This window comes from Heptranchias perlo, chromosome 3 (genome assembly GCF_035084215.1).
Source record: "Heptranchias perlo isolate sHepPer1 chromosome 3, sHepPer1.hap1, whole genome shotgun sequence".
NCBI lineage: Eukaryota > Metazoa > Chordata > Chondrichthyes > Hexanchiformes > Hexanchidae > Heptranchias > Heptranchias perlo.
In genome coordinates, this window is record NC_090327.1 from 54,401,054 (window position 1) to 54,418,616 (window position 17,563).

The window sequence follows — 17,563 nt, forward strand, 5'->3', positions numbered from 1 at the left end:
CAGTCCTGCCACATCCAGTCGTGAATGGTGGTGGACAATTAAACAACTAACAGGAGGACAGCTGTGAACATCCCCATCCTCAATGATGACAGAGTCCAGCACGAGTGCAAATGACAAGGCTAAAGCGTTTGCAATCATCTTCAGCCAGAAGTGCCGAGTGGATGATCCATCTCGGCCTCCTCCTGATATCCCCACCATCACAGAAGCCAGTCTTTAGCCAATTCGATTCACTTCACGTGATATCAAGACACAGTTGAGTGCACAGGATACATCAAAGGCTATGGGCCTCGACAACATCCCGGCTGTAGTGCTGAAAAATTGTGCTCCAGAACTAGCTACAACACTGGCATCTACCCGACAATGTGGAAAATTGCCCAGGTATGTCCTGTCCACAAAAAGCAGGACAAATCCAATCCGGCCAATTACCGCCCTTTCAGTGTACTCTCAATTATCAGCAAAGTGATGGAAGTTGTCGTCGACAGTGCTATCAAGCGGCACTTACTCACCAATAACCTGCTCACCGATGCTCAGTTTGGGTTCTGCCAGGACCACTCGGCTCCAGACCTCATTACAGCCTTGGTCCAAACATGGACGAAAGGGCTGAATTCCAGAGGTGAAGTGAGAGTGACTGCCCTTGACATCAAGGCAGCATTTGACCGAGTGTGGCACCAAGGAACCGGAGTAAAATTTAAGTCAATGTGAATCAGGGGGAAAACTCTCCAGTGGCTGAAGTCATACCTAGCACAAAGGAAGATGGTAGTGGTTGTTGGAGGCCAATCATCTCAGCCCCAGGACATTGCTGCAGGAGTTCCTCAGGGCAGTGTCCTTGGCCCAACCATCTTCAGCTGCTTCATCGATTATCTTCTCTCCATCATAAGGTCAGAAATGGGGATGTTTGCTGATGATTGCATTGTGTTCAGTTCCATTCGCAGCCCCTCAGATAATGAAGCAGTCTGAGCCTGCATGCAGCAAGACCTGGACAACATCCAGGATTGGGCTGATAAGTGGCAAGTAATATTCGCATCAGACAAGCGCCAGGCAATGACCATCTCCAACAGGAGAGAGTCCAACCACCTCCCCTTCACATTCAACTACATTACCATCGGCAAATCCCCCACCACCAACATCCTGGGGGTCACCATTGACCAGAGACTTAACTGGACCAGCCACATAAATACTGTGGCTACAAGAGCAGGTCAGAGGTTGGGTATTCTGCGGGGAGTTACTCACTTCCTGATACCCCAAAACCTTTCCACCATCTACAAGGCACAAGTCAGGAGTGTGATGGAATACACTCCACTTGCCTGGATGAGTGCAGCTCCATCAGCACCCAAGAAGCTCGACACCATCCAGGACAAAGCAGTCCGCTTGATTGGCACCCCATCCACCACCCTAAACATTCACTCCCTTCACCACCAGGGCACTGTGGCTGCAGTGTGTACCATCTACAAGATGCAATGCAGCAACTCACCACGGCTTCTTCGACAGCACCTCCCAAACCCGCGACCTCTACCACCTAGAAGGACAAGGGCAGCAGGCACATGGGAACAACACCACCTGCACGTTACCCTCCAAGTCACACACCATTCCGACTTGGTAATATATCGCCGTTCCTTCATCGTCGCTGAGTCAAAATCCTGGAACTCCCGACTTAACAGCACTGTGGGAGATCTGTCACCACACAGACTGCAGCGGTTCAAGGCGGTGGCTCACCACCACCTTCTCAAGGGCAATTAAGGATGGGCTATGAATGCTGGCCTTGCCAGCGACGCCCACATCTCACGAACGAATAAAAAAAGGTACAGCAAGCAATTAGGAAGGCAAATGGCATGTTGGCCTTTATAGGAAGGGGGTTGGAGTACGTCTTGCTACAATTGTACAGGGCTTTGGCGAGACCGCACCCGGAGTACTGTGTAGAGTTTTGTTCTCCTTATCTAAGGAAGGACATACTTACCCTGGAGGTGGTGCAACGAAGATTCACTAGATTGATTCCTGGGATGAGAGGGTCGTCCTATGAGAAGAGATTAAGTAGAATTGGCCTATGCTCTCTGGAGTTTAGAAGAATGAGAGGTGATCTCATTGAAACATGTAAGATTCTGAGTGGCTTGACAGGGTAGATACTGAGAGGCTATTTCCCCTAGCTGGTGAGTCTAGAACTAGGGGACATAGTCTCAGGATAAGGGGTTGGCCATTTAAAACTGCGATGAGGAGGAATTTCTTCACACAGTGTGTCATGAACCATTGGGATTCTCTACCCCAGAGGGCTGTGGATGCTGAGTCGTTGAATATGTTGAGATTGATAGATTTTTGGACTCGAGGGGAATCAAGGGATATGAGGGTCGGGCGGGAAAGTGGAGTTGAGGTCGAAGATCAGCCATGATCTTATTGAATGGCGGTGCAGGCTCGAGGGGCCGTATGGCCTGCTCCAGCTCCTATTTCTTATGTTCAGAAATGTAAGGAATCTTACAACACCAGGTTATAGTCCAACTGTTTTATTTGAAAATCACTAGCTTTCGGAGGCTTTCTCCTTCGTCAGGTGAGTGTGGGATTCCATGGAAGGTTACCGCATTTATAGTCAGAGAACAATACTTGGTGATTAAAGATAATCTTTCCTACTGCCCGTTGTCAAGGCAATCAAAGTGTTCAGACAGAGAGATGTTACCTACAGGACCACCAAATATACAAACAGCCAGAACAAAGGACAGAGAGAGAGAGAGAGAAACATCCGAAGAACCTATTAAATAAACTAAGAATCTATCAAATATGAAATCAGTGATAAAGAATAAAGATTAGGTGACAGAACCAGGCAGTGGGCAAAGTATAATGAAGCAGCAGCATGGAAAACTACTGACTCTTCCAACAGAACAATGTGGTTGGACAACAGGAAAGCTGCAGACCCTCAGGAAACTGCCTGAGTCAGCTGTTTTGGAGAACCTTCGTTCTGCTTCTGCGAAAATGGTACCAATTGCAGGATGATCTTTGCGCCAATTCCAGGAATATTTTGACCACCCTTGCCCAGACAAGAAGAGGAACTGATACTATTACCTAGCCCACCACCTGCAAACAGTACATGCAAAACTGCACATTCCTCAGGCAGAAATAGGGTATTTAAAGACTGGCTTTCAGCCAGAAGCCCCGCAGTCGGAGGAGAAAGGCAGTTAGACATATCCAGTGGATTCATGCTGGCTTTGGCTTAACCCTGTGTAACTCTCCAAGAGTTAGATATTTCCAGGGGACGTTAATGCTGGCTTCGGCCTAACCCTGTGTAATGCTCCGAGGAACAAGGAGCGGGCTATCCGCGCCAGCTGTCCAGTCGCTAAACAGGTAATATAATACTTGTTTAAGATTGTTAGTTACGGCTCAATGATTGTTATATAAAATGATCAAACGCTGTCTGTGAACAATAATAAGCTCAATTCTCTAACTAATATGGTGCCAGTATGGATTAATTAAAGGAATCACTGTACCGGCACACGGAATTCCAACAATGTATTGAAAGAGCTTCTACAAGTACGTAAAAAGGAAGAGCGTAGCAAAAGTAAATGCTGGTCCCTGGAGGCTAAGACAGGAGAAATTATAATAGGGAATCAGGAAACGGCAGATGCGTTAAACAAAATATTTTGTATCCGTCTTCACAATAGAAGACACAAAAAGCATACCAGAAATAGTGAGGAACCAAGGAGCTAATGAGAATGAGGAACTTAAAGTAATTATCAGTAGAGGAAAAAGTACTTGAGAAACTAATGGGACTAAAAGCCAATAAATCCCTTGGACCTGATGGCCTATAGCCGAGGGTTATAAAAGAGATGGCTGCAGAGATAGTGGATGCATTAGTTATGATCTTCCAAAATTCCCTAGAGTCTAGAAGGCACCCAGCGGATTGGAAGGTAGCAAATGTAACCCCGCTATTCAAGAAAGGAGGAAAAGAGAAAACAAGGAACTACAGGCCAGTTAGTCTGACATCAATAGTTGGGAAAATGCTGGAATCCATTATTAAAAAGTGGTAATAGGGTACTTAGAACATCATAATATGATTAGGAAGAGTCAACATGGTTTTATGAAAGGGAAATCGTGTTTGACAAATTTGTTAGAGTTATTTGTGGATGTAACTAGCAGGATAGATAAAGGGGAACCAGTGGATGTAGTATATTTGGATTTTCAAAAGGCATTCGATAAGGTGCCACATAAAAGGTTGTTACACAAGATAAGGGCACATAGGGTTGGGGGTAAAGTATTAGCGTGGATAGAGGATTGGTTAACGGACAGAAAACAGAGAGTCGGGATAAATGGGTCATTTTCAGGTTGGCAGGCTGTAACTAGTGGGGTACCGCAAGGATCGATGCTTGGGCTTCAGCTATTTACAATCTATATTAATGACTTGGATGAAGGGACCGAGTGTAATGAATCCAAATTGGCTGATGATACAAAGCTAGGTGGGAAAGTAAGCTGTGAGAAGGATACAAAGGGCCCGATTTTACCAGGGGTGCAGGTTCTCGGCGGGTGGTCAATCGGGCGCGTTGAAATTAGTGGGTTTCCCGCGCGATCGTAGCAGGCAACCTACTAATTGGATTCACTTACCTGCTCCTCCGGGTTCCCCGCTGCTGATCTGCGCGTCGGGCGGGCTGCGCATGCGCAGTACGATCTGTCAGCTGGAGGCGCTCTATTTAAAGGGGCAGTCCTCCACTGACAGATGCTGCAACCAATAGCAAAGATGACTGCATGGAGCAGCCCAGGGGAAAGGCTGCTCCCAGTTTAATGATGCCTCACCCCAGGTATCAATACATGGGGTGAGGAGGAGTGGGAGGACAGAGATCTTCCACCCAGCGGGCGGGAGGAAGTGGCCCGCCTCCGCCACCAGGAAGGCCTGGCTAGAGGTGGCAGAGGGGGTCACCTGTGCCACCAACATATCACGCACCTGCACACAGTGCAGGAGGCGCTCCAATGACCTCAGTAGGTCATCCAAAGTGAGTACACATAGTCGTTCCCCTACATTCCGTCTGCCACATCACTGCCCCCACCCCACCTCTCCTTCGGCACTGCCAACACAACTCTGTCACATCACCCCTCATTCCCACTCAAACCCCATCCTCATCTTACCTGCACCTACTCACCTCGCCAGTACTCATCCCGCCACTACCACTCAACCCAATCCTCATACAATCTCATGGCTCTATCCCATACTCACCCTCTCGTGCATCTCTCTTACGGCCAGCCTCACTCAACCTGCCACCTGTGCTGCAGCCACAGGGCATGCATCACATATGTGCAGTAGGCAGCGTAAGGCAAACGTGTCGTGAGCATGAAGGGGATGCACAAGGGTGTTTGAGGGTTTTTCATGGTTGTTACTTATATTGAATTTCAGAACAACTCACATCACACATTATATTGGCACCACTACTGCCATGTCTTCGCAAATCCTGTCCGGTTTGTGCAATAATGCCCGCTCCTGGGTATCCCTATGAGGACCCACCACTGACGCCGCCCAGTGTGTCACTGCAGAGTGGGTGTAGGTGTATTTGCAGGGCTCTTCTGCGCAGACGACTGAGAGACATCGGGTATGTCCCCGGTTGCAGCCTGGAAGGCTGTGGAGCAGAAGTTCGGGAGGGCAGTGGTGACTTTGACAGCAACAGGTAGGAAGATGGTGCACGGGCCAGCCAGGAGCAGCTCGGCATGAAAGAGGCTGCAGATGTCCACGGCTACATGTCGACTGACTCTGAGCCTCCGTGTGCACTGCTGCTCAGAGAGGTCCAGGAGGCTGAGCCTCGGTCTGTGGAACGTGTGGCGAGGGTAGTGCCCTCTGCGACGCATCTCTCTCTGCAGTAGCCCTCCCTCCTGCTGTACAGGTGGATGTGTCACAGCACTCTGTTGTGGAGCTCCACGTGTCAGAGGTGGACGGCGTGGATGGCGAGGCTGGTGATGCTGTTCACCCTCCGAGGAGGTCATGACTGCAGCTACGGCGGCCCCCATCCGCAAGATGTACATCTGAGGGGGTCTACAAGGTAGGTACATGTGTCTGGACACCGGGGTAAGTGTGCAGGTTGGTGACTTTGACCGTCAGGAGGAGGGTGGTGGAGGCCAAACTTTGTCCCAAGTGACAGAGTGGCCTCCTGCAATGGGTGAGGGTCTCCCCCCCCACCGACCTGTCAAATGGACCTTTGCAGCTGCCACAGGCTGACAGCTGCAACACGTCCATTCGAGCTGGGAGTGTTTCTCCCAGTGCGTGAAACAGTCCCACGTTTATCAAAAATCACACACAGTCCCTTAATCAGGTCACTTAATGACCTGAACAAGCGAAGTAAATACTCTCAAGTGGCATCCCGCTGGCTTTAATTGCCTGCGGGATTCCCACCAGCGAGGGCTGCGCGCGCACGCCGGCGCGTCATCGGGGAACCCGGAAGTGGGCGGGATCGAGGAGCGATCCGGTCCCACACCTGGTTTTCGGGATTTTCGGGGCCCCCCCGCCGAGAACGCACCCGGTAGTGGATGCTAAAATCGGGCCCAAAGAATCTGCAAAGGGATATAGACAGGTTAAGTGAGTGGGCAAGAAGGTGGCAGATGGAGAATAATGGGGGAAATGTGAGTTTTTTCACTTTGGTAGGAAGAATAGAAAAGCAGGATATTTTTTAAATGGTGAGAAACTATTAAATGTTGGTGTCCAGAGAGACTTGGGTGTCCTCGTACAAAAGACACAAAAAGATAGCATGGAGGTACAGCAAGCAATTAGGAAGGCAAATGGCATGTTGGCCTTTACTGCAAGGGTTTTTTTTATTCGTTCATGAGATGTGGAGGTCGCTGGCAAGGCCAGCATTTATTGCCCATCCGTAATTGCCCTCGAGAACATAAGAAATAGGAGCAGGAGTAGGCCAATCGGCCCCTCGAGCCTGCTCCGCCATTCAATAAGATCATGGCTGATCTGATCCTAACCTCAAATCTAAATTCATGTCCAATTTCCTGCCCGCTCCCCGTAACCCCTAATTCCCTTTACTTCTAGGAAACTGTCTATTTCGGTTTTAAATTTATTTAACGATGTAGCTTCCACAGCTTCCTGGGGCAGCAAATTCCACAGACCTACTACCCTCTGAGTGAAGAAGTTTCTCCTCATCTCAGTTTTGAAAGAGCAGCCCCTTATTCTAAGATTATGCCCCCTAGTTCTAGTTTCACCCATCCTTGGGAACATCCTTACCGCATCCACCCGATCAAGCCCCTTCACAATCTTATATGTTTCAATAAGATCGCCTCTCATTCTTCTGAACTCCAATGAGTAGAGTCCCAATCTACTCAACCTCTCCTCATATGTCCACCCCCTCATCCCCGGGATTAACAGAGTGAACCTTCTTTGTACTGCCTCGAGAGCAAGTATGTCTTTTCTTAAGTATGGACACCAAAACTGTATGCAGTATTCCAGGTGCGGTCTCACCAATACCTTATATAACTGCAGCAATACCTCCGTTTTTATATTCTATCCCCCTAGCAATAAAAGCCAACATTCCGTTGGCCTTCTTGATCACCTGCTGCACCTGCAAACTAACTTTTTGATTTTCTTGCACTAAGACCCCCAGATCCCTGAAGTACTTTCCAGTTTCTCGCCATTAAGATAATAACTTGCTCTCTGATTTTTCCTGCCAAAGTGCATAACCTCACATTTTCCAATATTGTATTGCATCTGCCAAATCTCCGCCCACTCACCCAGCCTGTCTATATCCCCTTGTAGGTTTTTTTATGTCCTCCTCACTCTCTACTTTCCCTCCCATCTTTGTATCATCTGCAAACTTTGATATGTTACACTCGGTCCCCTCCTCCAAATCGTTAATATGGATTGTAAAGAGTTGGGGACCCAGCACCGACCCCTGCGGTTGCCAGTCCGAGAATGAACCATTTATCCCAACTCTCTGCTTCCTGTTAGATAACCAATCCTCCACCCATGCCAGAATATTACCCCCAATCCAGTGATTCTTTATCTTGAGCAATAATCTTTTATGTGGCACCTTGTCGAATGCCTTCTGGAAGTCCAAATACACTACGTCCACTGGTTCCCCTTTATCCACCCTGTACGTTATATCCTCAAAGAACTCAAGCAAATTTGTCAGACATGACTTCCCCTTCGTAAAGCCATGCTGACTTTGTCCTATTAAATTATGTTTATCCAAATGTTCCGCTACTGTCTCCTTAATAATAGACTCCAAAATTTTACCCACCACAGATGTTAGGCTAACTGGTCTATAATTTCCAGCCTTCTGCCTACTACCCTTTTTAAATAACGGTGTTACATTAGCAGTTTTCCAATCTGCCGGGACCTTTGCCGAGTCCAGAGAATTTTGGAAAATTATTACCAAAGCATCCACAATCCCTACTGCCACTTCCCTCAAGACCCTCGGATGTAAGCCATCAGGTCCAGGGGATTTATCCGCCTTGAGTCCCATTAATTTACTGAATACCAATTCCTTAGTGATTTTAATTGTATTTAGCTCCTCCCCCCCCAGAGGCCCCTGTTTGTCCAGTGTTGGGATATTCTCAGTGTCCTCTACCGTAAAGACTGAAACAAAATATTTGTTCAGCATTTTTGCCATCTCCATGTTTCCCACCATTAATTTCCCGGTCTCATCCTCTAAGGGACCTACGTTTGCCTTAGCCACCCTTTTTCTTTTTATATAACTGTAGAAACTCTTGCTATCTGTTTTTATATTTTTTGCTAATTTATTTTCATAATCGATCTTCCCTTTCTTAATCAATCCTTTCGTTACATTTTGCTGTCTTTTGAAGACTTCCCAATCTTCTATCCTCCCACTAAGTTTGGCTACCTTATATGTCCTTGTTTTTAGTCGGATACTATCCTTAATTTCTTTACTTAGCCACGGATGGCTGTCATTTCTTTTACACCCTTTTTTCCTCAGTGGAATATATATTTTTTGAAAGTTGTAAAATAACTCCTTAAATGAACACCACTGTTCATGTACCGTCTTACCCTTTATTCTATTTTCCCAGTCCACTTTAATCAATTCCGCTCTCATACCATCATAGTCTCCTTTATTCAAGCTCAGTACGCTTGTTTGAGAACCAACCTTCTCACCCTCGAATTGGATATGGAATGTAACCATGTTATGGTCACTCATTCCAAGGGAATCCTTAACTAGGACATTATTAATTAATCCTGGCTCATTACACAGGACCAGGTCCAAGGTTGCTTGCCCCCTTGTAGGTTCAGTTACATACTGCCCAAGAAATCCATCCCTAATACACTCAATAAACTCTTCCTCAAGGCTGCCCTGCCCAATTTGATTTGTCCAGTTAATATGATAGTTAAAATCCCCCATAATTATAGCTGTTCCCTTATTACATGCCCCGACTATTTCCTGATTAATACTTCTTCCAGCAGAGTTGCAACTATTAGGAGGCTCACGAGTGTTTTTTGCCCCTTATTATTCCTTATCTCTACCCAAACTGTTTCATTATCCTGATCCTTTGTCCCAATATCTTTTCTCTGTATTACAGTGATTCCTTCCCTTATTAATATAGCCACCCCACCTCCCCTTCCTTCCTGCCTGTCCTTCCTGATTGTTAAATACCCTGGCATATTTAATTCCCAGTCATTGTCACCCTGCAGCCATGTTTCTGTAATGGCCACAAGATCATACCCATACGTCGTTATTTGTGCCGTTAACTCGTCCATTTTGTTACAAATGCTACGTGCATTCAGATAAAGTACTTTCAAATATGTTTTGTGACACTTAGTTCCTGCTTTTTCCTTTTTTAACACTTCACCTTTTACTCCATACCTTCTGTCCCTTCCTGATACGCTTTCCTCTGTCTCCCTGCTCAGGTTCCCAACCCCCTGCCACAGCTTTGATGCTGGGTTAATCGCCTTACGCCTTCTAGTTTTCATTTTATCTGTCGTGCCTAAAGTGCCTAAAGTACACTTTCTTTCCGCTGCTCTATGCTTTTCCCTTTCACTTGTTCTTGAACAACTGTTTATACTATTTGTATTGTAGATTTCCCCTGGGTCTTCCCCTCTCTTGCTGCTCTCAACTTATTCCCTTCTGACTCCCCGCTCAGGTTCCCATCCCCCTGCCACTATAGTTTAAACCTTCCCCAACAGCACTAGCAAACACCCCCGCGAGGACATTGGTCCCGGTCCTGCTCGGGTGTAACCCGTCACGCTTGTACAGGTCCCACCTTCCCCAGAACCGGTCCCAATGTCCCAGGAATCTAAATCCCCTCCCTCCTACACCATCCCTGCAGCCACGCATTCATCCTGTCTATTCTCCTGTTCCTATACTCACTAGCACGTGGCACCGGTAGTAATCCTGAGATCACTACCTTTGAAGTCCTGCTTTTTAATTTATCTCCTAACTCCTTAAATTCACCTTGTAGGACCTCATCCCTTTTTTTACCTATGTCGTTGGTACCAATATGGACCATGACTACTGGCTGTTCACCCTCCCCCTCCAGAATGCCCTGCAGCTGCTCCGTGACATCCTTGACCCTAGCACCAGGGAGGCAACATACCATCCTGGAGTCACGTTTGTGGCCGCAGAAACGCCTATCTGTTCCCCTTACAAATGAATCCCCTATCACTATAGCCCTGCCACTCTTTTTCCTCCCCTCCTGTGCAGCAGAGCCACCCGTGGTGCCCCGAACTTGGCTCTTGCTGCTTTCCCCTGATAAGCCATCTCCCCCAACAGTATCCAAAGCAGAATATCTGTTTGAGAGGGAGATGGCCCCAGGGGACTCCTGCTCTACCTGCCTAGTCCTTCTACTCTTCCTGGCGGTCACCCATTTCCTTTCTGCCTGTGTAATCTTTACCTGCGGTGTGACCACCTCACTGAACGTGCTATCCACGATAGTCTCAGCAGCGCGGATGCTCCACAGTGAATTCACCCGCAGCTCCAGCTCCGAAAGACGGTTAGCCAGTAGCTGCAGCTGGACACACTTCCTGCACACATGGTCGCCAGGGACACTGGTAGTGTCCATGACTTCCCACATAGTGCAGGAGGAGCATATCACGGGTGCGAGCTGTGCTGCCATGACTTGCCTTAGATTCTTAGACTCTCTTCCCGCTCTAGGTCTCCCCTTTTATACTCTGCTCACCTCTCGGACTCTTCTGCCTCACCTGTGACGTCGCACAGTAGTTGTCTCTTGTTGTCGGTCTGCTGCTGCTTTTAATCCCCAATCTCAGTCTTCTACTCTCAGGTCCACTGCCGCTCTGCGGGAAAAGTTCGGAAAAGCAAGGCAAAGCAGCACCTCCTTCCCCCACTTCACCAAACTCCCACACTGACCAAACTCTCAGCAGCACACTGTGTATTCCGCACTGACAGGCCCCTGTATTTCTACAGTTTGTGACTCAGATAAGTCAGGCCTGCCCCACCTTCAGGTACCAGTTTAATCTAGCTAACCAATTAACTTGCTACAGCAGCTCTCTCTGCTGAAGCCTGACAGAAACTTAAAAATTTAAACTTTTAAACTGAACTTAAACAGTTGAAGCAATATGCACTAGATTTAAAGAGGTTAACCCTTAAACACCCACACTTACCAAACTCTCAACAGCACACTGTGTAGTCCGCACACCGTCGGTGGTGATGAGCCGCCTTCTTGAACCGCTGCAGTCCGTGTGGTGAAGTTTCGGATAGGTAGGGAGTTCCAGGATTTTGACCCAGCGATGATGAAGGAACGGAGATATATTTCCAAGTCAGGATGGTGTGTGACTTGGAGGACAATGTGCAGGTGGTGTTGTTCCCATGTGCCTGCTGCCCTTGTCCTTCTAGGTGGTAGAGGTCGCAGGTTTGGGAGGTGCTGTCGAAGAAGCCTTGGCGAGTTGCCGCAGTGCATCCTGTAGATGGTACACACTGCAGACATGGTGCGCCGGTGGTGAAGGGAGTGAATGTTTAGGGTGGTGGATGGGGTGCCAATCAAATGGGCTGCTTTGTCCTGATGGTGTCAAGCTTCTTGAGTGTTGTTGGAGCTGCACTCATCCAGGCAAGTGGAGAGTATTCCATCACACTCCTGACTTGTGCCTTGTAGATGGTGGAAAGGCTTTGGGGAGTAAGGAGGTGAGTCAACCTCTGGCCTGCTCTTGTAGCCACAGTATTTATGTGGCTGGTCCAGTTAAGTTTCTGGTCAATGGTGACCCCCAGGATGTTGATGGTGGGGGATTCGGCGATGGTAATGCCATTGAATGTGATGGGGAGGTGGTTAGACTCTCTCTTATTGGAGATGGTCATTGCCTGGCACTTGTCTGGCGCGAATGTAACTTGCCACTTATCAGCCCAAGCCTGGATGTTGTCCAGGTCTTCCTGCATGCGAGCACGGACTGCTTCATTATCTGAGGGGTTGCGAATGGAACTGAGCACTGTGCAATCATCAGCGAACATCCCCATTTCTGACCTTATGATGGAGGGAAGGTCATTGATGAAGCAGCTGAAGATGGTTGGGCCAAGGACACTGCCCTGAGGAACTCCTGCAGCAATATCCTGGGCCTGAGATAATTGGCCTCCAACAACCACTACCATCTTCCTTTATGCCAGGCATGACTCCAGCCACTGGAGAGTTTTCCCCCTGATTCCCATTGACTTCAATTTTACTAGGGTTCCTTGGTGCCACACTCGGTGAAATGCTGCCTTGATATCAAGGGCAGTCACTCTCACCTCATCTCTGGAATTCAGCTCTTTTGTCCATGTTTGGATCAAGGCTGCAATGAGGACTGGAGCCGAGTGGTCCTGGCGGAACCCAAACTGAGCATTGGTGACCAGGTTATTGGTAAGTGCCACTTGATAGCACTGTCGACGACACCTTTCATCACTTTGCTGATGATTGAGAGTAGACTGATGGGGCGGTAATTGGCCGGATTGGATTTGTCTTGCTTTTTGTGGACAGGACGTACTTGGGCAATTTTCCACCTTGTCGGGTAGATGCCAGTTTTGTCGCTGTGCTGGAACAGCTTGGCTAGAGGTGCGGTTAGTTCTGGAGCACAAGTCTTCAGCACTGCAGCCAGGTTGTTGTCAAGGCCCATAGCCTTTGCTGTATCCAGTGCACTCACTCAGGTTGGAGCACAAGTGTAAGGAAGTCTTACAACAATTATACAGGGCTTTGCTGAGATCTCACCCGGAGTACTGCGTACAGTTTTGATCTCCTTATCTAAGGATGGATATACTTGCATTCAAGTCAGTGCAACTAAGGTTCACCAGTTTAATTCCTGGAATGAGAGGGATGTCCTAAGAGGAGAGTAGAATGGGCCTATACTCTCTGTGGTTTAGAAAAATGAAAGCTGATCTCATTGAAACATATCAGATTCTGAGGGGCTTGACAGTGTAGAGGCGGAGAGGCTGTTCCCCCTGGCTGGAGAGTCCAGAACAAGAGGGCGCTGTCCCAGAATAAGGGGTTGGCCATTTAAGACTGAGTTCCTCAGGGCAGTGTCCTAGGCCCAACCATCTTCAGCTGCTTCATCAATTACCTTCCCTCTATCATAAGGTCAGAAATGGGGATGTTCGCTGATGATTGCACAGTGTTCAGTCCCATTCACAGCCCCTCAGATAATGAAGCAGTCCATGCCCGCATGCAGGAAGACATGGACAACATCCAGGCTTGGGCTGGTAAGTGGCAAGCAAAATTTGCGCCAGACAAATGCCAGGCAACGACCATCTTCAGCCAGAAGTGCCAGAAGTGCCGAGTGGATAATCCATCTCAGCCTCCTCCCGATATCCCCACCATCACGGAAGCCAGTCTTCGGCCAATTCGATTCACTCCACGTGATATCAAGAAACGGCTGAGTGCACTGGATACAGCAAAGGCTATGGGCCCCGACAACATCCCGGCTGTAGTGCTGAAGACTTGTGCTCCAGAACTAGCTGCGCCTCTAGCCAAGCTGTTCCAGTACAGCTACAACACTGGCATCCACCCGACAATGTGGAAAATTGCCCAGGTATGTCCTGTCCACAAAAAGCAGGACAAATCCAATCCGGCCAATTACCGCCCCATCAGTCTACTCTCAATCATCAGCAAAGTGATGGAAGGTGTCGTCGACAGTGCTATCAAGCGGCACTTACTCACCAATAACCTGCTCACCGATGCTCAGTTTGGGTTCCGCCAGGACCACTCGGCTCCAGACCTCATTACAGCTTTGGTCCAAACAGCATTTGACCGAGTGTGGCACCAAGGAGCCCTAGTAAAATTGAAGTCAATGGGAATCAGGGGGAAAACTCTCCAGTGGCTGGAGTCATACCTAGCACAAAGGAAGATGGTAGTGGTTGTTGGAGGCCAATCATCTCAGCCCCAGGACATTGCTGCAGGAGTTCCTCAGGGCAGTGTCCTAGGCCCAACCATCTTCAGCTGCTTCATCAATGACCTTCCATCCATCATAAGGTCAGAAATGGGGATGTTCGCTGATGACTGCACAGTGTTCAGTTCCATTCGCAACCCCTCAGATAATGAAGCAGTCCGAGCCCGCATGCAGCAAGACCTGGACAACATCCAGGCTTGGGCTGATAAGTGGCAAGTAACATTCGCGCCAGATAAGTGCCAGGCAATGACCATCTCCAACAAGAGAGAGTCTAACCACCTCCCCTTGACATTCAACGGCATTACCATCACCGAATCCCCCACCATCAACATCCTGGGGGTCACCATTGACCAGAAACTTAACTGGACCAGCCATATAAATACTGTGGCTACAAGAGCAGGTCAGAGGCTGGGTATTCTGCGGCGAGTGACTCACCTCCTTACTCCCCAAAGCCTTTCCACCATCTACAAGGCACAAGTCAGGAGTGTGATGGAATACTCTCCACTTGCCTGGATGAGTGCAGCTCCAACAACACTCAAGAAGCTCGACACCATCCAAGATAAAGCAGCCCGCTTGATTGGCACCCCATCCACCACCCTAAACATTCACTCCCTTCACCACCGGCGCACTGTGGCTGCAGTGTGCACCATCCACAGGATGCACTGCAGCAACTCGCCAAGGCTTCTTCGACAGCACCTCCCAAACCCGCGACCTCTACCACCTAGAAGGACAAGGGCAGCAGGCGCATGGGAACAACACCACCTGCACGTTCCCCTCCAAGTCACACACCATCCCGACTTGGAAATATATCGCCGTTCCTTCATTGTCGCTGGGTCAAAATCCTGGAACTCCCTTCCTAACAGCACTGTGGGAGAACCGTCACCACACGGACTGCAGCGGTTCAAGAAGGCGGCTCACCACCACCTTCTCGAGGGCAATTAGGGATGGGCAATAAATGCCGGCCTTGCCAGCGACGCTCATATCCCGTGAACGAATAAAAAAAAATAAAAAAAATCTCCAACACGAGAGAGTCTAACCACCTTCCCTTGACATTCAATGGCAATGCCATCGTCGAATCCCCCACCACCAACATCCTGGGGGTCACCATTAACCAGAAACTTAACTGGACCAGCTGCATAAATATGGTGGCTACAAGAGCAGGTCAGAGGCTGGGTATTCTGTGGCGAGTGACGCACCTCCTGACTCCCCAAAGCCTTTCCACCATCTGCAAGGCACAAGTCAAGAGTGTGATGGAATACTCTCCACTTGCCTGGATGAGTGCAGCTTCAACAACACCCAAGAAGCTCGACACCAAACAGGAGAAAGCAGCCCGCTTGATTGGCACCCCATCCACCACCCTAAACATTCACTCCCTTCACCACCGGCGCACTGTGGCTGCAGTGTGTACCATCTACAGGATGCACTGCGGCAACTCGCTAAGGCTTCTTCGACAGCACCTCCCAAACCCGCGACCTCTACCACCTAGAAGGACAAGGGCAGTCGGCACATGGGAACAACACCACCTGCAAGTTCCCCTCCAAGTCACACACCATCCTGACTTGGAAATATATCGCCGTTCCTTTATCGCTGGGTCAAAATCCTGGCACTCCCTTTCTAACAGCACTGTGGGAGAATCTTCACTACACGGACTGCAGCGGTTCAAGAAGGCGGCTCACCACCACCTTCTCAAAGGCAATTAGGAATGGGCAATAAATGCTGGCCTTGCCAGCAACGTTCAAATCCCATGAATAAAAAAAAGAGATGAGGAGGAATTTCTTCACTCAGAGGAATGTGAATCTTTGGAATTCTCTACCCCAGAGGGCTGTGGATGCTGAGTCGTTGAGTATATTCAAGGCTGAGATAAATAAATTTTTGGACTTTAGGGGAATCAAGGGATATGGGGATCGGGCAGGAAAGTGGAGCTGAAGTTGAATATCAGCCATAATCTGATTAAATGGCAGAGCAGGCTCGAGGGGCCGTATGGCCTACTCCTGCTCCTATTTCTTATGTTCTTATGAGAGTAACAGCAGAGAAGAAAAGGAGGAAAATATTGGCAAAGATAGTTAAATGCCAACTGCTGCTATTCTGCGGCACAGAGGAGTTGAACACATGTTCTTGTTCGCAACTCCTCATATTGACAAGTTCCTATTGTCAGCAAGTCATCGCAGGAAAGCTGCTAATGGGGGCAGAGTACTCCCTAATGAGGGTAAAACTGGACAGCAAGTCCTTCCAGGCCACTGTAATACAACTCCCAGCAGTAATCTCGAGTGGCACTGTTAGAGAGATGGGAAAATATGTGTGGACGCAGGGTTACAAAGAGAATCTAAAGACAAAATATGCTTGCTTCAGTAATAACATCAGTGACTTGTGTTACACCAGCATTCCCTAAAATGTGCCTATGCACTGACAGGATTTGCTCCAATTCTTTTTGGCTCCAAGTTTTAAATACAACTTCTGTTAGCTACCCCATCTTTAATCATTGTACATGGCTAGAAATTCGTAATTGAAAAATATGCAGAATTGAACAGGTAGAATGAGGCACTGACCAGTCAAATACAATTCGACATTCAGACATTTTGGAATGCAACTAAACATAAAGCAAATGTATATATCCTGAAAGTGGTCCTGGACCCATTGTATATCAGATTCTGAAAAGAACCAAATTTAGTGGGAGCTCTATACTGTGCATCTCGTCATGTACTACTTTGAAGCAAATGTCCACATAACTAGGACTTCATTTTTCCACAAAATGGCATTTTGCCTGTGCATTTATAAATAAAACTAGTGACTATCAGTACTTCTATAAATTTTGTGGACCAATCATGGAGTGACTATGTTTGGTATTCATACTTGCTCTGCTACAGATCCTCTATAAACACATAAGGGGCAATTTTAGCCTTGCCCTCCTGACGGAAATCAGGCAGGCAGGCAGTTAAAATTGCCTTGGAGACATCCTGGTCTTCCATTTTAACCTACTCTTCTCAGACGAGAGAAAGGCACTCGATGGAAACCAGCGGAGTCCTTCTTTTAATAAACAGATTAGGCTTGATGATGTCATTGGGGCCCAGCTGCTATTTTAACTAGTGGCCTGAGCAGGAAAGCCAGTATGGCTTTCTCATCAGGTGAACCTAGCGGGAAGAGGAGTTGGGGCCAGAAGAGGTCCAAACTGGTAAGTTTTTTTTACTTTTCTTGTGGGGCCAGGACTCCTCCAGATCCCGTAAGGAAAGTTTAGGCCTCCCCTGCCCTGCCTGGGCTCCCCATCATCCCAAAACACCTTCCCAGCGACTTACATGA

At 48.1% G+C, this 17,563-nt stretch overlaps 1 protein-coding gene across 1 annotated transcript in view; it reads right to left on the reverse strand.

Annotated features, from left to right (window-relative positions):
- The window catches only part of greb1l (GREB1 like retinoic acid receptor coactivator), a 339,711-nt gene that overhangs the window by 12,846 nt on the left and 309,302 nt on the right, over positions 1-17,563 (reverse strand). The gene's annotated exons all lie outside the window — the stretch shown is intronic.